This window comes from Macrotis lagotis, chromosome X (assembly GCF_037893015.1).
Source record: "Macrotis lagotis isolate mMagLag1 chromosome X, bilby.v1.9.chrom.fasta, whole genome shotgun sequence".
NCBI lineage: Eukaryota > Metazoa > Chordata > Mammalia > Peramelemorphia > Peramelidae > Macrotis > Macrotis lagotis.
Genome location: NC_133666.1, coordinates 218,198,690 through 218,224,381, shown reverse-complemented (window position 1 = coordinate 218,224,381; position 25,692 = coordinate 218,198,690). Strand labels below are relative to the sequence as shown.

At 36.6% G+C, this 25,692-nt stretch overlaps 1 long non-coding RNA gene across 2 annotated transcripts; it reads left to right on the top strand.

Annotated features, from left to right (window-relative positions):
* The first annotated feature begins 64 nt into the window (after positions 1–64).
* On the top strand, positions 65–24,771 carry LOC141502756 (uncharacterized). 2 transcript variants are annotated; one of them, XR_012472632.1, is made up of 4 exons: positions 65–190; positions 21,940–22,092; positions 23,463–23,688; positions 23,879–24,771. It is a non-coding gene; the product is annotated as an uncharacterized LOC141502756 (long non-coding RNA). The 2 variants fall into 2 exon arrangements; XR_012472633.1 differs by lacking the exon at positions 65–190 and adding an exon at positions 17,804–18,101.
* The last annotated feature ends 921 nt before the right edge of the window (positions 24,772–25,692 follow it).

The following is a 25,692-nucleotide window of genomic DNA, read 5'->3' as shown; positions in this document are numbered from 1 at the left end:
CGCGAGGGCGCCTGCGGCGCACGCATCCAGGTGAGCCTTCAAGGATCTCGGTAAGGTGCGATGACAAGTAACTGTACAAGTGATTAAATTATTCCGACCCCAGTCATCCACATATCATCATTTGAAATAGAGAGTCGTCGAAACACATTTCATTCTGGAAAAGGGCAAATCTGGGCTTGATGTTCTAGGGGTGTGTGTGTGTGTGAGTGTGTATTTTTTAAAATTTACCTTTAAATATGATTTCAAACTAAAATAGTTATAACTATTATATATTATAGAAATATATTAATATATTTAATAATTAATATATTTGAAGACTTACCGCCAATATTAAACTATATATAAATTTACAATATATTTATAACATATTTATATAATATATAAATAATATATTAAGAATATTTTGTTTTTGCAATATGTCCGTAGCTTACTATTACTTCCAAAACTTGATGCTATAGCCTGCTTTTTTTTATGTTTTTTTGTTTTTTTATTTTTTTTGCAAGGCAATAGGGTTAAGTAGCTTGCCCAAGGCCACACAGCTAGGTAAATGTCTGAGGTTGGATTTGAACTCAGGTACTCCTGACTCCACTGCGCCATCTAGCCGCCCCTAAAGCCTGCTTCTTGAAGAAGTTTCTCCTCTCCTCCCCTTTTCATGCAGAGGCTCCCCCTTTTCTCCCACCTCCCCCCAACCCATTTTGGTTCAAATGCCAATTAGTTTTCTGCTTCTTCCCCTCAGATCCTGGGGAAGTTGGAACTGTGCCTATATTAGGGAACAAATGATGAAACATGTGGCCATTTTATGGATAGTGATATCGGTTAGGTTGGGACTTATACAGAAAAAAATAAAGATTAGGAATAAGGCCCTGGGACTTTTAAATAGAAATAGAAACTAAATCTTTCTTTTGTTGGCCCAGGATCTCAAATTTCTCAACTTCTGTGTAAAACTCCCTTCTCTCCACCCCAACTATACACAGAAATATCATATTTAGAATTCTATCATATTTTATCCGTATTGTTTTGAAAAATTCCACAAAAAGTTTAGTGAGATGATTTAAAAAGAAACCTATCCTGCCACTGGAATTGGAGACTCAGGAGCTAGGTTCAAATCTCAACCCTGATGATGCTTGTGTGATCTTAGTTAAGTCATTTCCTTTCTTTGAGCTTCTGTTTCTTGTAAAATTAAGGTGTTGGATATTAAGACTAAATAGTACCTACCCTCAGGTTTCATTCTGGGGGGGGGGGGGGCGGGGAGAGATAGCATTAATTGATGTGAGAAGATGCAAAATAAATCTAAAGCAATTAGAGTTCAAGGGGAAGGAACCCAAGAGTTAGAATTTCAAGATCCATAACAAATTAGAAATCCTTTAAGGAAGACATTGAATTTTTTAAAAAATATTTTGTTTTTTCCAACCACATGCCACAGTAGTTTTTACCAATCTTTTTTTTTTTGCAATGTTTTGAGTTTACAATTTTTCTCCCTCCCCCCTCCCCTTGACAGAAAGCAATCTGGTATAGGTTTTGTATTAATAACCATGCTAAACATAGATTGATATTGAACATGTTGTGAGAGAAGAATCAGATCCAAACAGAAGAAAGAAAACATTGGGGAGAAAAAAAATTATATAATACGTAGAACAACTTTTAAAAAGGAACGAGAATAAGCTTTGGTCTGCATTTAAACTTCACAGTTCCTTCTCTGGATATGGATGGCATTTTCCAAAACAAGTCTTTTAAAATTGTCTTTGATTATTGTCCTGCTGAAATGAACACATCCATCTTGGCTCATCATCACATCATGCTGTTAATGTATATAATGTTGTAGTTCTGCTCATTTCACTCAGCATCAGTTCATGCAAGTCTTTCCAGGCTTTTCTGAAATCCTGTCCCTCATGATTTCCTATAGAACAATAGTGTTCCATCACATACATAGGCCATTCCCCAATTTATGAGCATCCCCTCAATTTCCAATTTTTTTGCCACTATAATAAGAACAGCCATGAAAATTTTTGTTCTTGTGGGATTTTTACCCTTTTTATGATTCCTTCAGGATATAGACCCAGTAGTGGTACTGCAAGATCAAAGAACCTTTAGAGATTATCTAATGCAGTTATAAGTAGAGATGTAAATTCTTTGTTCATATTGATTTCTTTTGACAACTTCCATGTTTCTTTTCAGTCATTTTATTCCTCTTTATGCCATCAGATTTTCATTCTGAATTCTTTCTCATATTTCTTGAGTTAACTTCCTTTGCACAATCTTAGCCCTTCCTATTCTTCCTCTGAACCTTATAAATTCTGTTCTTCAAAAATCTAGGGTACGTGTCACAGAATTTAGGATTTTCTATTCCTTTCTCACAAATTCTAGGACAGAATGATTATTTCCAATATTGCCATCCTTTCTACCAAACAGCTATTGGTAAGAATCAGGTTCAGAAATTTTACCAGTAATCAAAGTCAAATCCACAAATCTATGTTGAAAAATTCTCTGCTCTTCCCCTATTTTGAAAATAAGTAAAACATTTTCTTTTCTTCAGACTTCTCCTATAGTACTTCTTCCATTTGCCCAGGAGATTTTTCAAATATCACTGACATTATGCAGAAGTATCATCTGACAACAATTTCAGCACTCTGGGATGTGTTTGTCCAAGCCCAGTGCAGGAGGCTAGCTTTTCTCTTATTACCTCCTTGCTCCTTGGGTTTCAACTGTCTATTAATTGATTTTATTTTATCTTTTTTCAGTCCAAAAATTAGTTTCCATGGTAGCAAAAAACTGACATAATGAGTTGAATAATTCTGTATTTTAATTATATTCTATCATGTTCCATTGATCATAAAGAACAAGTTGGGGCGGCTAGGTGGCATAGTGGATAAAGCACCGGCCTTGGAGTCAGGAGTACCTGGGTTCAAATCCGGTCTCAGACACTTAATAAGTACCTAGCTGTGTGGCCTTGGGCAAGCCACTTAACCCCATTTGCCTTGCAAAAACCTAAAAAAAAAAGAACAAGTTGGTGGGCACAGTGAATAGAATCAGTAACACCTGAGTTTAGATGCCACCCTAGCAGATACTTGCTAGCTTTGTAACCCTGTTCAAGTTACTTAACCACTCTCAGCCTCAGTTTTATCTGTAAAATGAGGATAATAGTTTCTACCTCCCAGGGTTGTAGTTATCCTCTAATCCCTATTTTCCTATCATTTTCTACTTTACTAATCAGTTTCTTTTTCTTCATCAGAATCAGATCTAAAATAACACCTTATTTCTCTTGTGACTTCCTCTACATTTTGGAAAATGAAATTAATATAGCTAGTCAAATATTTATTAGTTGTTCTGCTTTAGAAAGTAAGAATTCCACCAGATGTTTGGATAATTGAATTCCCATGGGATGCCAGTGGGTGTGTTTACATAAGTAATACTTTCAGCTATGTGTGGATTCTGCAGCATGCACACTATGAGACATTTGGAACAAAGCAGCCTTAATTGGTTCATATGCTGGTTTCTTTAAATTTATAGAACTTGAGTACATATAATAGATTAACTTCTTTCTTTTGGTTCTCCTCTTATCTATACAACTGAGGAAATGTTCATCAATTGAGGCTCAACAAATTGTGGTATGTGAATGTGAGAGAATACTATTGTTCTAAAAGAAACCATGAGCAGGTGAATTTCAGAAAAACCCAGAAAGACATAAATTAACAGGCTACCTTCCAAAGGGGCCTAGTGAATTAGGAAGGACTTTTTGGTTGAAAAAGTTTTGGGGAGGGGGGGAGAAGCACTTAATAATTACCTAGCTGTGTGACCTTGGGCAAGTCATTTAACCTCATTGTCTTGCAAAAACAAACCAAAAAAATTATCAGGAAGGTTAGTGTAGGAACAATTGTTGAAAGTTCCAAACTTCTGAGGTTGGGACAAGGGAGAAATGAGTGAGGAAGGGAAAAGAGTAAGAAAAGAAGGAGAAATGGAAAGGAGAGGAAAAGAGGAGATGGAGGAGAAGAATGGAATTGAGAGTAGGAAGTGAATAGGAATTGGAAGTGAAGTGAGTCACAGCTGAGATTTTTCTGAAATAATGATCATAGTTGTAGGAAGCACGGGGAAGAAGATAGAGGAGGGGAAGAGTGGAAAGTGTCTCCAGGGTCTAATGGAGCAAATAAAAAATTTTTAATTTGACAATGTATCAAGGAATGATGGGAGTAATTTCCTCTTATTCCCCCATATGCTTTGGATTCAGCACACTTTGGACAGTTAAATGGCAAAGTGAAGGGAGTGGGGTGGGGACTGAGGTCAGGAAGACTCCTCTTCCTGAGTTCAGATCTGGCTGGCCTCGGACACTGACTGGCTGCATGACCCTGGACAGGTCTCTTAACCTTTTTCCTCATCTGGAAAATGAGCTGGAGAAAGAAATGGTAAATTATACCTCTTTCTTGCCAAGAAAACCCCAAAATGGTTGAACATGACTAAAAAATGACTAAACATCAACAACAGCAACTATAGAGCTCCCTTCACTGTGCACATTGAGATGAGCCAAACAATGGAAATGAGAGGTGTAGAGATCTGCATATTAGAACATAAATTGTTCACTTCTGGGAATTTTATTTCACAAATCTTTTTTTCAGTGGGAACTTCTGGACTCTTTGGCATGCCACCAGAAGTAATATAACAGCTTATTTAACTTTATTACTACTATTTTATATCATCATGCCAGGTTTCTGAGCTGTTTCTCAAATTCTTTCCTTCCTATCCAAATGATCTGTAATATACTTCCATTGATGCAGGGAATTATGGGCATAGGGAATATTCTGATAGGAAACAAATTTTGTAACCTTTTGCACTATTAAAAATCCAGTAATCTTATTGATCCTCATAACCCTCTGTTGTGTTAAAAAACACTTTCCCTTGACCTTCAGTTTGATTATGGCCATGTTCTCACTGGTAGGGCCAAGATAGAGGACAAAGACCACAGCCACCCTGACCAGAAACAAATTCTCCAATACACAATCCCCAGATTATTCCCCAAAAGGCAAACTCCAATTCAGGACTTGGACAATTCCCCAAACTCCCCTTTTCCCATGGACCTTGAGGGGACATTTCTGGAGACTCTGGCCAATGTTAAACTCTTTCCTTCAGACCTCCTATAAGCAAATTAATCTAGCAGCTGGCCTGCCTGGTTATTCTGCAATATCTAAAACCTACATGGCCTCTAAAATCTTAACTTTCTCTATCACTTTCCTTGTCTTGTAACAACTTCTCAATAAATCTTTTTTTTCTTTTTACACGTGCATTCCTTTGTCTATTTGTGATTCATCACAGGAAAAACCAAACTCTCCCACAACACCATGATACAATGATCTAATTTCTTCTTCACTTGAGCTCTACTGTGCTTCCTCTTGTAGTTCCAAAAATTCTTCTAATGAGTAGATTATGTTAGTAGTTACTGTAATTCTTCCCTTATTTTTCATTTTTAATTAAATTAGTCCTCTCTTACCAAATTTCAATGATGTTTTTGTAATCGTATTTCTCCCCTTGTCTTAGGATCTTAAGTTCATCTCAGTTTTAGCCCATCTTTTATTTAGTGAACTGAGAGCATAAGTTTTATTACTTCCTATGATATCTATCTTGGAATACATACATACATATATATATATATATATATATATATATATATATATATATATTATAGGATACAGCAAGAGGGGGTTGGGAGAGAAAGATATTAGGAGAGGAAAGGAGAGAAAAGTAGCTTTTTCTCTTTTTCCCCTTTCCTTTATTTTTTTGTAGTTGGTGAGATTCTTTATTAGATGTACAAAACTCTAGGCAAACACATCAATATCCATATTTCTTTTTTACAGCCCAGGTTGAGTACAGTATATTTCTGTCTATGAACCTGTCATTCCAATATTTTTAACAGTAAGTTCAGAAATAAAAATCTTATTCTCAGCCATCATCTTTTTTTTTAAAAAAAAATATTTTTTAAAAAAGTCACTGCTTCTGAGTACTTTCCCTCCCATCAGAATACCTCCTTGCAGCAAAGAAGATATGTCTATCAACATAGGACCCATTCCATGAGAATAAGCCATGACCTCTCTGCTAAGAAGATAAGATATGTTTCATTAGTAGATTTTATCTTCTTTATTTTTTTTTAATTTTCCCCTCAGCTACATGCAAAAATAAGTTTCAGCATTCACTTTTAAAACTTTGAGTTCCAAATTCTCCATTCCTCCCACTCCAGTCCCCCTCAATGAGAAAGCAAGTTATTTGATACAGGCTAAAAATGTGTAGTCATGAAAAACATTACCACAGTAGTCAGCTCTTCTTTGGGAAGTTTTTTTTTTAACCACAAGTTATTCAGAGTTGTTTTGGATCACAGCAGATATCATCTTCTTAACCGATTATTCATTTTCCAGATCTGTTTTTCCTCTTCTAAAGGGTCTGCCTTTAATTATAGCAGTAATGGAAACATCATCAGCACCCCCTGAGACTTTTGATTTCTTGCCTGAGATTTCATAATCCTAGTAATGGTCTCCTAGTTTCTCCTGGCAGTATCATTTGTTCTAAAATCAATCACTAGAAGAGGAATGGTTATCAATTTTGACAAATCTTGGGAGGTTATTCATCATGTCCTTTATATGTGTCTCAGGAGAATAGAAGACCTCTTTATTATGAATTTAAGTTCAATAAATAACTGCCTTGGGATTTCTTAGTAGGAAATCATCAACCACCAGTTCTTTTCTCTTTTTTCCTTTGACCCAATTGAAAGATTTTTTTTTTCCCAAGGCTTCTTGAATATCTACATGATCCTTCAAGGCATGAGCAGCTTCTTCCCTCATAGAGGATCCTGCTACCAAAAGAAACTCATTATTATTACCCTTATTATTATTTAACTCAAAATGTTCAGTGATCTCTGCCCTGGTCCAGTCATTTATAGAGAATTGTTAAGTTCTGAGTTCTTCATCTTATGAAAGACACTGAAAAGTTGGCGTAGGTTCAGATGAGAGGAGCCATGATGATGAGAAGCCAGATGTTGTGAAATTGATAAGAAGAGGGCAGAGGAAAAGGAAGAGAAGGAGGAGGAGGAGGAGGAAGGGGGGAGGAGGAGATGAAGAACAGCAATAGGAAATATTTTAGTCTGGGAAAAGAAAGGTTGAGGGAGTGACAATATGATCTCTATCAAATTTTTTAGAGTGGTCATGTAAGAGAGAGATTCAGTTCATTCACCTTAGTCCCACAGGAGAGAATTCAGACCCATGGATGGAAGCTACAGAGAAGCCACTGAGGACCCTGTCTTGAAAAGACTGTCTTGTGATTTCCCTGTCACTGAACTTCTTCAAGTGAAAATTGGATGATCACTTTCTGGAGTTGTTGTAAAGAGGCTTCACTCTTGATAATGGGCTTAATAATGTTTGTAATCTTAAGGCTTTGTGATTTTTTTTAGGTTTTTTCCCCAAGGCAAATGGGGTTAAGTGGCTTGCCCAAGGCCACACAGCTAGGTAATTATTAAGTGTCTGAGGTTGGATTTGAACCCAGGTGCTCCTGACTCCAGGGCCTGTGCTCTATCCACTGTGCCACCTAGCCACCCCAGCTAGGTAATTATTAAGTGTCTGAGGTCGAATTTGAATTTAGGTAATCCTTACTCCAAGGCCGGTGCTCTATCCACTGTGCCACCTAGCTGCCCCCTATGATTTTTTAAAAGGTGGGAGGAAGGAAGGAAAATATGAGACCTGGATTTTTTTCATTTATTTTTCTTTAACTTAACTGCTTGACAGTAAAGTGTTAATCAAATAATTTTGATTATATAAATTTTATATACATATATAAGTTAAATGAAAGGTAAATGATCTGTAGAGATGGGTTTTGATTATTTTTGCTAAGAAAATCCCAAATGAGGTCAAGAGGAGCGGGACATGACTAAAAACAACTGAACAATAAGAAAAATATTACAAAGGCCAGTCGTCTTGGTGTCAGAACTGAGTTTAAATCCTGACCCTAGGAAAATAACCCATGATTTCTGAGTCTCAATTTCCTCATCTGAAAACTGGGAATAATATTGCTTAAGTAAAGTTAAGGGAAAGCATTCTTTCCCCTAGGGTTCTTAAATTTCCTTCTCCATAGGGTAGCTGATTTGTTACAAGGAATGTACATGCTTTAAGATTTTAAAAATATGAGTTATTTTACATATTTATATTTACATATATATATATATATATATACTGTATCCTCACATGTGCATATAAAGTATATACCATATGCACACTTTTTATATAGTTTGAATGTTTTGTATTTCACTCAATGTTGTAATACAATTATTGGAAAAGAAAACAAAACATGGATCTTTTTTTATGATACAAATTCAATATATTAACATATTACTCCTAATCTTTAACTCAGGTATTCAGCTCTTGATTAACCCAAGTTAACTCTAAAGAGAAATTTTTCCCAGTCCTCTAATGAAGCTATTGTTACTTTGATCTCTTCATTCATAAAAATCATTCTTACTATGATTTACCTGAATCTTTACCTATTGATTCTCTCCAAGTATAAAGCTTTCAGTGCTTTCTTAAACGAATTCCAACACTTACCATTCAAGCCAGAGCACATATATACGGAATCTGGTTGACTCTTTTGATTCTCTCCAAGTATAAAGCTTTCAGTGCTTTCTTAAACGAATTCCAACACTTACCATTCAAGCCAGAGCACATATATACGGAATCTGGTTGACTCTTTCAGTATGTATTAAGCCAGAAAGGGATAGAAATAAACCTAATCCCTGGATTTCAGAAAGTTCTCTGTTTAACAGAGACATGTCTATACATAGAATGAAATTTATACTTTGTGGGACAAGAAAAACATAAGCCAAGGTGAAAAAAAAAACTACAGTGCTAAGGACATTTTGTTCAATCACATCTACTCTTCTCTGTGATGTGAAAATCATTGTTATAAGTTCATTGAAGCCCCTGATAAGATTGTCTTTTCAGTTTTGGTGTAGGACTTCTCTGCTTCCTCGATCTTCTCTGTTCAGCAGAATATTTGGCTTATCCTTGTTCCTTTATAAACCTTATATTTTACACAAATATAAATTGTTATTTTTGTCAGAACATTTATATTTATATTATCTGTTTCTTTTAGGAGAAATTTTAAGAATTTGGATTCTGTTGACTTCTACTAAAATCTCCTTAAAACATCTAAGAAAATAATATACCTCAGTGCTTCTTTTTCCAAAGTGAGAAGTTCAGGAGTATCCTTAAGGATCCTAAGGATTTTGTACTCACATCCTACAACCCCCAATTTAAAAAATATATATTTTTTCAGTTACATATAAAGCTAATTTTCAATATTCACTTTGTGTAAGAGTTTGAGTTCCACATTTTCCTACCTTCTTCCCTTTACTCCCCCTTCCTCATGACAGTAAGTAATCTATTTTAGGTTATACATGTACAGTCATGTTGAACATGTTTCCAGATTAGGCATATTGTGAAAGAAGAAACAGAACAAAAGCATCTCCAATTTTTTTTTTTAGATTTTTGTAAGGCAAATGGGGTTAAGTGGCTTGCCCAAGGCCACACAGCTAGGGCTGGTACTCTATCTACTGCACCACCTAGCCACCCCTCATCTCCCAATTTTTAATATAGATTTAGGAACATCAAATCATGCCAAGAAATCAAAGATAGTCTTGGAGAGGAAAAGTCACAAAAAGGGAATCTGAGGAATAAGGACAATTCAAACCCTCTGCCTGGATGAAAGAGAGTGTGATTTGTAAAAAAAAACAAAAATAAAACTGCATCTAGAGTCAGACTATTTGGACGCTAATCCTGGCTCTACTGCTCTCTTCTTGTACGATGGTGGGAAAATCATTTAACTTTTTTGGAGTCAATTCTTCTCTTTTGGAAAATTATAGAACTTAATTAGATCAGGTGTTCTGAACTTAGGATCCATGCATAGATTTCAGAAGACCATTGAACTTAGGTGAGAAAAGTATATCTTTACTTTTAAAATTTAGCATTTTCTTCAAGATTAATTTTTCCCCTAAGTTTGTCATATTTTAAAAAATTTATCTATTTGCACATTACTAAAATAATCTAGTTATAAAAGTAAGCATAATCCCCTACACACACACACACACACACACACACAAAGATAGAAAAACCTCACAAAAATAAAGTGAGAGGAAAAAGAAAAAAATTGTACTTCAGTCTGTGTTCAGATAGCATCAGTTCTGTCTCTGGGATGAACTGCATAGCACACTTTTGAGAAGGGACAAAGTGAAAGGAGAGAGAGAATAGAATAAATGGGAGTGTTTATCATAAGTCCATCAGAGAAGTTGCTTCAATATTTTTTCCCACAGTTTCTATTGCTAACTGCATTTCCCTCCATCTATTCCGCCTCACTCCCATTCTATTCTCTCTCTCTCTCCCCTTTCACTTTGTCCCTTCTCAAAAGTGTGCTATGCAGCAGCCAAGTGACCCAACCCCATTGACATGCAAAAAAAAATCCCCAAACCAAAGTGTGTTGCATCTGATTATCCTCCACCCCATCTTCCCTCTCCTCTATCACCTCCATCCCCTCCCCCGTCCACTTTCTCCCATTCCTTTTCTCTTCTTTTTTATCTCTATAATAAAATAGATTTCTATGCCATATTGAGTATGTATGTTCTTTCCTCTCTGAGTATGTATGTTCTTTCCTCTGAAGCCTCACTCATTCCCCCCTCACCTTCTCCCCCTTCTAATCCATTGCAAAAGCTTTTTTCTTGACTTTTTTCTGTAAAATATCTTAGCCTATTCTATCTCTCCTTTCTCTTTCTCCTAGTACATTCCTTTTTGTCCATTAACCCCATCTTTACAATATATTATACCTTTATATTCTGCTATCTCCTGTGCCTTGTCTACATATGCTCCTTTTAACTACTTTAATAAATAAGAAGGTTCATTTGAGTATTATCAGTATCATCTTCCCATTCAGGAATACACATAGTGCAACATCATTAAATACCTCACAATTTGTCCTCCCTATCCTCCCTCTCTGTGCTTCACCTGAGTCCTGAACTTGAAGATCAAACTTTCTGTTTAGCTCTGGTTATTTCATTAGGAAAATTTGAAATTCCCCTTTTTCATTGAATGTCTATCTTTTCCCCTGGAAGAGGATGTTCAATTTTGCTGGGTAGTTGATTCTTGCTTGCATTCCAAGCTCTTTTGCCTTCTGGAAAATCATATTCCAAGCCCTATGAGCCCTTAATGTAGGCGCTGCTAAGTCCTGTGTAATCCTGACTGTAGCACCTCTATATTTGAATTGTTTCTTTCTGACTTCTTATATTTTCTCTTTGTCTTGGGAGTTCTGGAATTTGGCTATAATATTCCTTTGGGAGATTTTTTTTGGGGGGAATCTTTTTCAGGAGATGATTGGTGGATTACTTTTATTTATATTTTACTCTCTGCTTTTAGGATATCAGGGCAACTTTCCTGGAGAAATTCTTCTTTTAAGTGTCTGAGGATGGATTTGAACTCAGATCCTCCTGACTCCAGGGTCAGTGCTGTATTCACTGTGCCACCTAGCTGCCCCAAGAAATTCCTTAAAAATGAAGTCAGTACTCTTCCTGGTCATTACTTTTAGGCACCCAATAATTTTTAAATTATCTCTCTAGGATATTTCACATTTTCTTCTAATTTTTCACTCTTTTGATCTTGTTTTATTGTTTCTTTAAAAAAAATTTTTTAAGGCAATGGGGTTAAGTGACTTGCCCAAGGTCACACAGCTAGGTAATTATGAAGTGTCTGAAGTCAGGTTTGAACTCAGGTCCTCCTGACTCCAGGGCCAGTGCTCTATCCACCTAGCTGCCCCTGTTTTATTGTTTCTTGATTTCTCACAAAGTCATTGGCTTTGTTTAGCTCTATTCTACATTTGAAGGAGTTGTTCTCTTCAGAGAACTTTTCCATCTCCTTTTCCATCTGGTTAATTCTGTTTTTAAGGCATTCTTCTCCTCATGGACCTTTTGGACTGCTTTTTCCATTTAACCTAGACTAATTTTTAACATGTTGTTTTCTTTAACATTTTTCTGTATCTCCTTCACTACGCTACTAACTTGGTTTTCATGTTTTTCCTGCATCACTCTCATTTCTCTTCCTAATTTTTCCTCTACCTCCCTTACTTGATTTTCAAAATCTTTTATGAGCTCTTCCTTAGCCTGTGCCCAACTCCTATTTTTCTTGGAGGCTTTGGATACAGAAGCTTTGACTTTGTCATCTTCTGAGTGTGTGTTTTGATTCTCCATGGGACCAAAGTGATTATCTATGGTCAGATTTTTTTTTCTGTTTACTCATTTCCCCAGTCTATGTCTGGGTTTTCCAAAACATTTGAGTGTTTTGGGACCACCATCCCCCCGACAGGGACCTCAGTTCCTTCAAGGTCTTATGGGAGGCTCTGACTGCTCTCTTGCCTGTGCTCTGATCTGTGGATGACCACAAGTACACCCCCCCTACTCCAGAGCTGTGAGGAGGATGCCTGCTCTGCTATGGCAATATCAGGGCCCAGACTGCGACCAGGCTCTGAATGTGGACAAAGCACAAGAATACTTTCCCAAGGATAGTGAAGAGACTCACCCCCTTATCATCCAGGGAATGAATTTTCTGGAAGTATCTGCTGGGCAGCTCCTTGTTGGGTGACTCTGCAGGTCCACTTCTGTCTCCCAGGTCTGGGCTGCACTGAGGCCTGAACTGCACTGAGCTTCATGCTCACTCTGGCAGAGTTTTCTTGCTGACCTTCCAAAATGTCCTTGATGGTCCATAGGATGGGAGGTCTGGAAATTGCTCCCAATGCCATGAACCCAGGCACCCAGGGACTGTTCCTGGAAATCTGGAGCTCATTTACTTTGCCATGGAGACCCTGGTTTCACTGTTACCCCTTCCAACAGTTGGAACAAACCCTTCCAGCAGATCTTCCAAGTTTTTGTGGGTTGGTAAATTGTTTCACTTGGTCTTTCTGTGGGTTCTGCTTCTCTAGAATTTGGTTAGAATCATCATTTTAAGGTAGAGTGTTTGGAAGAGAGCTTCTGGGAATTCCCACCTCCATGCTGCTATCTTGGCTCTACCCCCCCAAGTATTAATTAAAAAAAACATTATTGGGCAACTAGGTGGAGCAGTGGATAGAGCACTAATCCTATAGTCAAGAGGATCTGAATTCAAATCTAGCCTCAGACATTTAATAATTACCTAGCTATGTGACCCATTGCCTTGGGGAAAAAACAAAACAAAACAAAAACAAAAACAAAATTAAAAAAAATCATTATTCTAAAAAAGTGCTCCATGGACCTCCCCAAACTAAAAAAAAGTGTCCACAACACATACAAAATGTTAAGAACTGGGGGCAGCTAGTGGTGCAGTGGATAGAACACCAGCCCTGGAGTCAGGAGGATCTGAGTTCAAAGCTGGCCCCAGACACTTAATACTTACTTAGCTATGAGACCTTGGGCAAGTCACTTAACCCCATTGCCTTACCAAAAATAAAAGTTAAGAATCCCTGGACTAGATTATGCCGAAGACTCTTTTAAATACTAAATTTTATGTTAAGAAGAGGGCTTTCAATTATGGACAGATTGTCTTAGGTATTTTTTTTAACATCAACTAGACATTCTCCCTTTGCTTTATAACCTCCAGTTTAGAGTACTCCCTCAATTGTAAAGCACAGGGCCAACAGTGATAGCTTAGGAACAGCTCAAGATGACTTGTTTTGTTTTATTTATTTTTTAAATAAAATTTAAGTAAAAGTAAATTCTTTCCCTCCCTCCTGTTCTTTCCTCATTCACTGAAAAAGCAAGCAAAATGGTATCAACTATATATATGAAATCATACAAAACATTTCCATAATAATCATATCTGCCCCAACCCTCAAAACAACAAAGAAAGCTAGAAAATTATAGTTCAATTTGCTCTCAGAATTCTTCAATTCTTTTTTGTTTGTTTGTTTGTTTTTGCAAGGCAGTAAGGTAAAGTGACTTGCCCAAGGTCACACAGTCCATAATTATTAAGTGTCTGAGGTCATATTTGAACTCAGGTCCTCCTGACTCTAAGGCCAGTGCTTTATTCACTACACCACCTAGATGCCCCAAGTTCTTCAGTTCTTTTCTGCAGAGGAGAATAGCATTTATTCATCTCAAGCCTTTTGAAATTATCTTAAAATCATTTTGTTGATCAGAATAGCCAGGTCTTTCAGGTTGATCATCATTGCAACATTGCTGTTACCTCCCAGTTCTTCTCACTTCACTTTGCATCATTTTATTTACATCTTCCCATATTTTTTTCTGAAACCATTCCCACTGTACTCCATCACAGTCATATGCCACAATTTGTTTACCCATTCCCAAATGATGAGCATTCCCTTGATTCCTGATTCTTTACCACAACAAAAAAGTTGCTATAAATATTTTTGTACATAAAGGTCCTGTATCTTTGAGATAAAGACCTAGTAGTGATCATGCTGGATTAAAGAGTATATACAATTTTATAGTTCTTTGGACATAGTTCTCCAGAATGTTCACTATTCCACCAGTGGTTCATAAGTATTGTCAAAATATTTTGTAGACACACTCTTTCCTAGAACAAAGACCCAACAAGTAGGCTCTGCCCAAGCTTGTAATAACAATACTCTTTCGCAGTCTGGATAATCTCACCCACTGGAAAAGTGGTTTGACCAGCACAAGATGTTCCCTGGGGGATTTATAATTTTAGCTTTCCCTATTTCCTAAGGACCTGAGAGCCAACATCCATCAAGTCCCTGACATGCTCACAATCCCTGTTCCTTTTACTTTTGTTCCAGTAACAGAACTTTGGTTCTTTACCCTACAAAATAATAATGACCCCCAAGGCTTGAAACAATCAATTTAAGAAATGTTCCCACAGGACACAAGAACACCTTTTTTTTTTTTTTTTAAGAAACCAATGTTTATTTTCCATCAGCATTTTTCCAACACTATTAGAGCATCTAGGTAAAATTTAGGACCATTCTGTGGTAGTTCCTACCCATTCAGTAGCTTGAGCAGTAGGAGATGCAGAACAGTCCTTAGTAGCCAGCTGAGTACTCCAATCTTCAGTAGGGAACTGCTGAATGGGCACAGATGGCACCTGGATGCCCTCAGACCAATCAGCCACATCTGGCTGAGCAGCAGTGAATTCTGGGGCAGGTGCAGTCCATTCACTCTGAAATTCCTCCTTTGTCACTGCTTTCTCAGCTGTGGCCTGCTCTTCCTTTTCAATCTCCTCTGGATCTCTGTAGAAGTAAAGATCAGGCATGACCTCCCACAAGTGTTCATGAGAGATGGTATCACGCATCCACAGGACTTCTCGGGCCAGCCTCCACCACATCAGACCCACCAAGTGAGCTTCCTTGTTGTTACATGGAATGGCAATGTCCACATAGTGAAGTGGGGAGTTTGTGTAGCACAGTGCAATGGTTGGAAGGTTAACATACAATGCTCTGCATGAGGATCAGTGACCACCAAGAGGTGAGACTCCTTGAAAGTTGCCTGGATCTGGTTAGTGAAGGTGCTCGGGGTGAAGTGTCCAGCAATAGGTGTGGCACCAGTGGGAGCAGTAAATTTTAGAACAGCTCTCTGACCAGTGTTCCTAAATGAGATGACACTAACATCAGCTGGCCTTTCAATGGCAACAATGGCACAAGCTGCCAGCAGAAGCTTTTCCCAAGTTCCCTTCAAATTAATGATATAGATACTGTCACTCTTCCTTTTGTAGATATACTGTTCTATCTGGAAGTCCAAATGGATGCCACCCAAATGGGTCCCTGCAGTGAGGAATTTGAGGACATCCTCCTCCTTCATCTGCAAGACAACCAGGGCTTCTGACATTGTAAAAGTTTCCCTTTAAACTTATGACAGAAACTGAACAATGCTGTATGGAACCCTCTTCTGGGTAGTGCAGGAAAAAAAGAACACCATTTTTCAAGATTGAAAAATGATTATGCCTTGGTCCAGCCTAATTTGTATATAAACTTTGCCTTTGCCCCAGCAATTTAAACCCTCCTCCTCCTTAGGAGCAGGGGGGGGGGGCACACTTCCACCCGCAAGCACTATTTTCCTCATTCTGAAACTGATTAAACTGTCTGTGTTCTGACTTCTGTCTCCAACCTGCTTGGTGTGATTCCAGTCACCCACAGGTTAGAGACCAGTACTGGTCCAATTGACAATGTACCTGTTTTTCCCTTATCCTCTCCAGCATTTATTCTTTTTGATAAGTGTGAAGTGGAACCTCAGAGTTATTTTAATTTGCATTTTTAAATCAATAGTGATTTATAATATTTTTTTTCATGTCTAGCCTTGATTTCTTCTTCTGAAAGTTCCCTACTTGACCATTTATCAATTAAGGAATGGTTCTTTTATAAACTTAATCCAGTTTCCTATATATTTGAGAAATGAGCCCTTAATCCAAGAAACTTATTGTAAAAAATTTTGTTTATTACCTCATTGTCTATGGTACCTTTTAGAAAAATGTAGTTTCCCTGATTATTTCTTTAAATTAGGTCTACTTTTGTTTTTGCTTTGTCTTTGCTCTTTTTACTTCAGCTAATGTCTAATAGATTCTGCTCCAGCCCTCTTCCATTTCATTTTTTTGTTTACCCCTCTCTATTTTTATCCTGCCTCTCTTCAAAAGTCTGTTTTGCTTCTAACCATCAACTCCCTTAATTCTCCTTCCCCTTTGTAATCCACCACCCCATATTTCTTATTCCCTTCTCCTATTTCCCCTTGAAAGGTGAAGGGTTAAATAGAGATCTTCCCTAACAGCCATCATGATCCAAGGAGAAGGAACTTCCCAAGCACACCAAACCAAAGCATGTTCCAGGGCTTGTTCTGGGGCAGGGAGATGTGTTTTGGGGTTCACACCCGGGGACTTGGCCAGTCCCTGGATGTTTACCAGAAGACACCAGGAGAAAGTGATTGTACTCAGGATCTGAGGTTGTTTTGGTCAAAACTCACAGATTATTGAGTTCAGTTGAGAAAGACCATTGATCCCTGAGTTTAGTCTTGTAAACCCTTGAATCTGTGCCACTTTTGTGTGAGCAGTATAAAAGGTCTTCCTTGGGAAAGTGGGCTTTGGAAGTCCATCCCTTAGGAGAGGATGCTCTGCTGAAGGGACTTTCCCAATCGAGACCCTAAAGGCTGTGTGTTGTGATATCAAGAGACTTCCCCAGCCAAATTTTTCAGGTTTGTTGGAGCCTCCTGGTTGGATTCTTTCTCTTTTATCTCTTATCTCTCCTTTTTTTTCCTTTATCTATGCTGATGTTTTACAATATTTTACATTTATGCAAGTATGTATAATTTTAGGTTATAAGTATATTAATCATTAAATTCGCATTTAGAATTTAAGAGCATCTCATTGTGAGACAGATTCAAGTCAACCAAATTAAAAATCTGCATAGTCCATAATCCTTTCTGTTATGCCTCTACCGAGTCCATAGGTTTCTATACCCAATTGGGAGTGTGTATGTACTTCCTCTTTGAACCTTTATATGAAAATAGCTAAAAGTCAATGCTGTGTTTGGACATTGAAAAAAATGTTGATGGAATGTCTTTATAATATCAGATCAGTAACAAAAAAATGTGCATGCATCATACTAGAGTACTTATCACTTTGCTAAGTGGCTGTGAGATGACTTGAACTGCTTTTGTATTAGGAAGCTTCGCCAATTTCATACATGTCTGCACTAGATAGATAACTTGCTGAAACAGCAAGTCTAGTTTCCTATGAAGGTGGTGCTTTAGAAATGCAGTTGTGCCTCATATTTGTTTTGTTTTGTTTTGTTTTTTGCCTAGGTCTTGCTATGTCACCTGAGCCAGAAATGTGCTGATTGACTTAGAAGTTCAAGCTGCTCCATCAGTTTATCTATCCTTAGGCAGCCTGGTGGTGCACCTCAGAGGATTCATCATTTTGGTGCTAGACTTGGAGTGGACACTTCATTGATTTAACACACAAATTAGAAACCCCTGAACTCAAGTGATCCACTAATCTCAACCTGCAACAGCAAGGCACATACTACCATATCTGACCATCATTTTTATTTTTTAGGTTTTTGCTAGGCAATTGGGTTAAGTGGCTTGCCCAAGGCTACAAAGCTAGGTAATTATTAAGTGTCTGAGACTGGATTTGAACCCAGGTACTCCTGACTCCAGGGCCAGTGCTTTATCCACTACGCCACCTAGCCACCCCTATCATATTTTTTAATTCTCTTTTTTCTTTATTTTTTCCAATTACATGTAAAGATAGTTTTCAGCATTCATTTTTTGTATGATTTTTCAGTTCCATATTTATCAACCTTCTTCCCTTCCCTCCCTCCTCTCTATGACAGTGAATAATCTGATAAAGGAACATACATGTAAAACTAAGTTAAACATATTTCTATATTAGTTATGTTGTGAAAGAATCAGAACAAAAGGGGGAAAAAATCCATGAGGGTGAAAAAAAATAAAACACAAAAATTTTGAAAATTGAAAATACTATACTTTGGTATACATTTAGACTCCATAGTTCTCTCTCTGGATATGGATATGGATGATATTTTCCATCACAAATCTTTTAGAGTTGTCTTTGATCATTGTACTGCTGGCCCTCATTATATTTAAAGAGATTTCCCTGGCTTATGTCCTACAAGTGATTTGAGTATGTAAGACTTCTGAGAGAAAAATGCAAACTGTGTCAAAGAAAGTCTTCTCAAATAAGATTAAGGGCATTTAATATCTGCCCTTCAGGAATGAGACCAAATAGCAAAATTGTGTTCCTCATGGAATATACCATCTGTTAGCCTTGATTATTAGGTAACTAATTAGGTGGCTCAGTGGATAGACTACTGAGGCTGGAGCCAGGAAGACTAATCTTCCTGAGTTCAAATTTGATTCTTACTAGCTGTGTAACCATTTATCTCATTATCTTTGTTAAGAATATCAGACAAAACTAAAAGAAGTGAACAACAAATACCTGATTATTAAGATCAGTTTGCTACAGGAAATATAAAATCATACAAAACCTAGGACACTGTTCCTGCCTTCAGTCTGGTAGAGAAATATGACCCAAAGAAATGACTATCATACAAAATAACACTTAAGTACATAAGCAGTATGAAAGATATGGGAGATCTGGGGGAAGAAGGTGCACATAAGTACATGAGCACTATGAGAGATCTGGGTGAGTGGGGAATATCATTAGAAAGAATCAAGGAATCAGGGAAGGTTGCTTGGAGGAGGTGGACTTTGAGTTGGGTTTCATTGGGTGAATAAGAATAAAACAGATTAGGAAAAGAAGAATTTCAAATATATGCTATTGGGAGAATGAAATGAATGTGCAGGTTGTGGTATCCTCTGAAGAAAGCTATGTTTCAGTTAAATCAAGGAGGTGAAAGGAACGTTGGAAGAAAAACTCTGAGGTTTTTAAGGGGAGTTTGTAGTAAAGGGTTGTATTCAAAATGGCATAGGGGAATGGGCAATGGACTAGAAGAGGAATAAACTAGTTTGGAGTAGGTCTGAGGAGGAATAGGGCTGATCCAAATTGGAATGAGGATACAGAAAGTAGTAGAAACATTATTATTGAGTCGTTTCAAGCATGTCTAATTCTTTGTGAACTCATTTTGGAGTTTTCTTGACAACGATACTAGGGTTGTTTGCTATTTCCTTTTCCAACACATTTTGCAGATGAGGGACTGAGACAGACAAGATTCATTGACTTGCCTAGGGTCACACAGCCAGTAAATATCTGAGGCTAGATTTGAATTCAGAAGATGAGTCTTCCTGACTTCAGATCCAATGCTCTATCCACTGTACCATCCAGCTGCTAGTAGGTGGTGTCTAATTTAATGATATTGAATGACTAGGATTGGGAAATGGAAATGAAGGAGGATAGACTGGCATAGTCTGTGGACAATACTTGTATAATTAGCTGCATCCAGAATTTTAAAGTGGACTTTAAAGCTGTTTGAAGAACAGCATCTGATAGAACAGTGACCCAGAAAGAATGTCAATAGCAAAATGACACATTTTTGGATAATTCTACTGTTCTAAACTCAGATTATTTGCTTATAGAAAGTTTTGTCCCTAAGATTCACTGATTTGGTGTTGGGGAATTGATCTTTTCATTAATTATTCATTCTTAATTTTACTTAATACAAATAAATCCTATGTGTTTATTGAAGCAGACAGAAACTTTAAATACATTTGTTAGTTTGTTATAATACATGCTCTATTCTTTTTATTTAATCCATAATTTGAACTGTTAACTAATTCAGATAAATTTATCATTTAATCAGTTGAAAACAGATTTTTCTGTACTTTCAAGTATTCCATTGTCTCTTACTTTCATCTTTGTAGTAAAGAATTGAAATGAGGTTTTAAAATTGTTGTTTATCTTGTTCTAATGCTTTCTTATTTTCTTCAGTTCCTACCTTTCCATAATCAATGATTTTTTTCTTTTATTATTTCATGACAGATGTCTCCCTGATTTCTCTACCTCCCCTTAAGCTTTTAACAAATACTTTATTAGCAATTATTTGGGACATTTGATACTGTTTTTTTTTTTTAGGCTTTTTTTTTTTGCAAGGCAAATGGGGTTAAGTGGCTTTCCCAAGGCCACACAGCTAGGTAATTATTAAGTGTCTGAGACCAGATTTGAACCCAGGTACTCCTGACTCCAAGGCCGGTGCTTTATCACTGCGCCACCTAGCCGCCCCCATTTGATACTGTTTGATAGAAATTCTTGTTTTTTAACTGTAAGGAATCTCTCATTATTTTCTGATTTCCATTAGAGACAAGTACGAGGTGTTAAAAGATGTTAATTTATTTTAAATCTTTAAAAGCAGCATTCATAATGAATCTGGTGGCTTATTGTTATCTGGACTGGTTTCATCTACAATTCCTGTAGCTGAAAGAGAGCAAACACTCTGAGTGACCCCTTTTTTAGTTTTTGTTTTACTAGCTAAATCATCTACTGTATTGTTTTGTTTCTATTTTTAGGCTGAATAGAGACATGTGACAGAAAGATAGTTGCATCAGATGCTAATCTAATGAGAAGTTAAATAGTATCCTGGAATCAAAATACCAATTAATATCAAACAATTCATGGGTGATATACTTTGATTTAGGGAAGAGAGAGGCTATAATTTTTTCACTTATTTTTATATTCCAAGTGTCTGAAATATAAGACATTATTATTAGCCCAAATGACTACTTAAATAAATTATTGGGTAAATTAAACTAGCTTGTACAGTCACAAAAATTTGGACTTGATATTAGACTTCTTTCATATCATTACTCATGTCTATATTGAAGCAAAATGATACTCAAAATAGTTAAAATAACTTATACTTACAACTACTACAATTATAAATCATTTAAGCTTTCACTAATCAATCCCAATAGTTTAGGAGTGCAATAATTATAATTATTTTAAAATAAATTTTAAATCAATGAGACCAATTTCACTACTTAATATTAAGCTTTACAACTATGTACCTGGAATTTATTCTAACATCCAAATGATACCATCGAAGAAGTTTACCATTTAATTTAAAGAATGGCATGGTACCTCAAATTTATGCTAATGAGGAAGATGTTCTTATTTTATAATATAGTTGCATATCTTTTGTCATGATCCTGTTAGACTAGCTGCTCAGGAAGTGTTAGGTTCCTGCTGGCTAGCTTATCCTTCCCCAGGTGAATGTTGAAGGGGCGGAAGACAAGAATGGCAAGCTCTCCTTAAAGTTCTCCCAGGTCTCCATTTATTAAACCAAATACAAGTGCTTAAATGTCCTCCCCAATCCCTGGTCCACTCCCACTCCCATGGCACTTAGTAAAACAACACTCTGGTGCTAGAGGACACCAGGTGATAAAGGTTTATAGTACTCCCACACACAAAACAGTCCCTTATAATCTTTCTTATTGTTTATTAAGTATTGTTATTTGTTGTTTTGCAGTTTAAGCTACAGAAATATTGAAACTTGAAAGCACTGGTATGAGGCCATTGAACTAAGGGCCTACCAAGACTGGTGGAATATCTAATGGACCTGAAGACAAAGTTACATCCTTTAATGGTTTGATGAATGAACTGGGAAGATGTGAAGCACTTGGTAAATATGAAGAGTTTTCTTTAAGCTACCTGATTAAGGAGTATTTTCTGGTAGTCCCCAAGAGTTGAATCAGAAAGAATAACTAGTAACTAATAATCAAACACATCACAAAAGAAGAGTTAGAAAATTCCAGATTGTCTAACAAAGGAAAGGATTATTTGATGTTTACATCCAATGCATATATTTAAAAAGTAGACACTTGTAGGTATAGAGCAAGGAGTTTTGTTTTTTTGCAGGGCAGTGGAGTTAAGTGGCTTGCCCAAGGTCACACAGCTAGGTAATTATTAAGTGTCTGAGACTGGATATGAACTCAGGTCCTCCTGTCTCCAGGGTCAGTGCTCTATCCACTGCATCACCTAGTTGCTCCTAGAGCAAGGTTTTAAATATGAGAAATTGTAATCATTTTGGCAAGAGTTGCTATATTTATCTGGTGAAAAAACAAGTAAATTGATTTTTAAATAGTACATGCTATACAGAGACATTGGAGCAGTGATAAATGACTGGAATAGGGATATAAGTGAAGTTATTGAATATGATCTCAAGGGACCAACTTTTGATTTGGTATATAATTAGAAATCTGAAGCCCATTTTTTTACAGTATTAGAACATATGTCCAATGTTGAGTCCCTTTCCTAGATTCTTATGTTGAGTCCCCTTCTGGACTCCCTCAATCTTCCCCAGGCGAGCATTGGAGGAGTCAAGGAAGACAAGTACTCCATCAAGATCTCCAAGTGCTCCATTTATTCACCAAAACACCAGTGCTTAAATACCTTCCCAGTCTCTAATCCACTCCCACCCTTGTGGCACTTAGTAAGATAAGACTCTGGTGCTCAAGGACACTAGGTGAAGATAATTTACAGGCTCCCACACACAACAGCCCCTAATAGTCCATTTAGAGAAGTGATTTGACATAGTAGCAAGCTTAAGAAAATTTATCTATTATTGATGTCTTTTGCTTTGCAAAAGATGACATATCATATCTGTTTTCAAATATATCTATTCTGCTCCACTCATAGAGATATCCTTTGTAAAAGAAGTTCTGAGACTATATGTATAGAACATAATTTCAGCAATTTTCTATATTACATTTTGTTCAGTACTAACTTGGTCACTTTCTGTAGGTGTGGACCAAGACACTAACCACCTCCAATGTTAGCATTCATTTTGGGTCAGGAAATACCAATGCAGATGCAATTTCCTTTTCTTCTGGGCCACATAAACTTGAAACTATGGGGATATCCATAGAAGGGGTGATGTGTGCTATACAAGAAGATGGATCTTTGTCATAAGGTGCATCTGAACACCAGAAGCTTCTAAATTCAAGTATGTGTCACTTTTATGATATGTTTATGATCTGTTTCCTTCTCAAGAGCTAGATTCTTCCTCCATCAATGACTCACCTCTGATTTCCAGAGACAACTCCGACCTGGTTTATTTGCAATTTAAAGGCCATTAGAGAAATTGACTGATTTCCCTTATAAACAGTGGTGGGATTCAGCTGATTAGCACCAGTTTGGCAGAACTGATACCTAATTTTATGTTGAGTTCAACGAACCAGTTGTTAAAATGGCACTTGTAATCAGGATTCTCTTTAAGGTGGGTACCCAGGAAGTTGCCCAATGTGAAAATCATAAATTTACATTCCTTACTCTTTTTAAATGTTCCTCTGTGCAAGGTGTTTTCTAAGTACCCATAGTAATGTTCATTCCATCCATAAGAGAAAAACATTGACATTATACCTTTGATGAAATACTACATTTTAATTCTCTTGTTTTTGTCATTTCAGCAAACATATAACATAATGAGGAAAAAGTGCTAAACAACCAGGAGGTGACAAGCTGAATTTGTTTCCACTTTGTGTTACACCCATATTCCCTTAACATATTATGAGTGTACTGATACTCCTGGAATGGTGAAACCAATAGGAAGCTGGGACACAGTAAACCAATAGAAATATAGATTTCCAGGGTTATCTTATTACCCATTTCAGAAGCCATGGAAGTACAAGAAAAAGTTAGAAGAGTTCTTCATATATTCCAACATTGACTGCTGTGGTCATGTGACTTTTCACTCCATAAAGATACCTTTGCTTACTATGAGTAATATGACATAATCTAGTTTTGAGTACCTGTTTTATTGAAGTATTAAATGCATGAAATATTAAACTACCTGTCAGTATATGTTTTGTATACTTAAAACAGTCATTAGGTCAGAGAACCAGTTGTTAATTTATTTGAATCCCATTACTGCTTATGATTCCATTAAGTTTGATTGAGGAACTTCAGATTTCCTAAAGGAACAAAAGAAATATAAATGCTTCTCAATAAGTGCTTTATAGGTAGGAAATGGACCACTCCTTGTTTTTTTTACCCATTATAGTCAACAAGGAGATCACTTAGAGGGTGAGGCCCTCCAGGTCTCATGCACTTTACAATCTGCTCATGCAAGCAATTAAAGTCTGGAAGGGGAAACCAAATCACTGTTACTTCCATCTTCACACTGTAGATTTCTTCTATTCTTCAAGTGTCTCTACATGGAGTATTAGTATAGAAAAAAGCTGCTTCTGTGTTTAGTCTTCCCCAGTTATACGAATAGAAGCTACCTTAGGGTCAAGATGAATTCTCTAAACTTCTGGAAAATAAACTTTGCTTTGTTCTTTATTCCAATTGTTATGTTATATCCAGTGTTGTTGTTTTTTAAAATAAATTAACATTAGGATACTCTTATTTGCATTTCTGGGTATCTCATTGATTTTGTCTGTTGATAGAATTGTGAATTTTTGTCTATAATATTTATATTCCTCCTCAATGGAGTCAGAAACATTCTCTGGTAAAATTGATATCTTATCTCCTCTTTCTCTTCCTTGTTATTTTTACAATCAGAGTTTGCTTGAAGCAGAGTTTTTGTCATAAGATGGGTAAAGACTTTTTCTTTGTTTTTTGCAAGGCAGTGAGGTTAAGTGGCCTGCCCAAGGTCACAAAGCTAGGTAATTATTAAGTGTCTGAGGTCAAATTTGAACTCAAGTCCTATCCATTGTGCCGCCTAGTCACCCTAGGAAGAGACTTTTAAAAGTCTATATCTCCCATTGCTTTCTAGGACAGTGCCAGGTGCTTAATAATCTCTTGTTGAATAGAATTAGTTCACTGGTATAGTTTTGAAACAATCTTGTCTGAACAAGAAACCTTTAATATTCTCATTTACACATATTGTGAATACTTGAAAGAATTTCTCTAATGCTTATTCATTTGTTTTTTCACTAAGTTAAATTTGTCTTGTCTTATGTACATATGCTCCTTGAAAGCATAAATGAAACAACCTAAGCTCATTTGTAGGACTTCTCATGATGGCATTTTCTGACAATTGCTCAATAAATATCTTTAATAATGATGATTGATGTAAATGAAGCATCATCAAGGTTAAATCAGAATAATTTGAGGTCACATTTGTAGGTCAACATCTTTAATATTCAGCTTACTTTGACTATAAATAGCAATTTTGCAAATATTCTAGAACTTACCCCCAAATTGTTGAAATATTGACTCAAGAAAATTGTTTGGTTTATTAGAAATCATACCAAGAATAACATGGAAAAGACTTTAA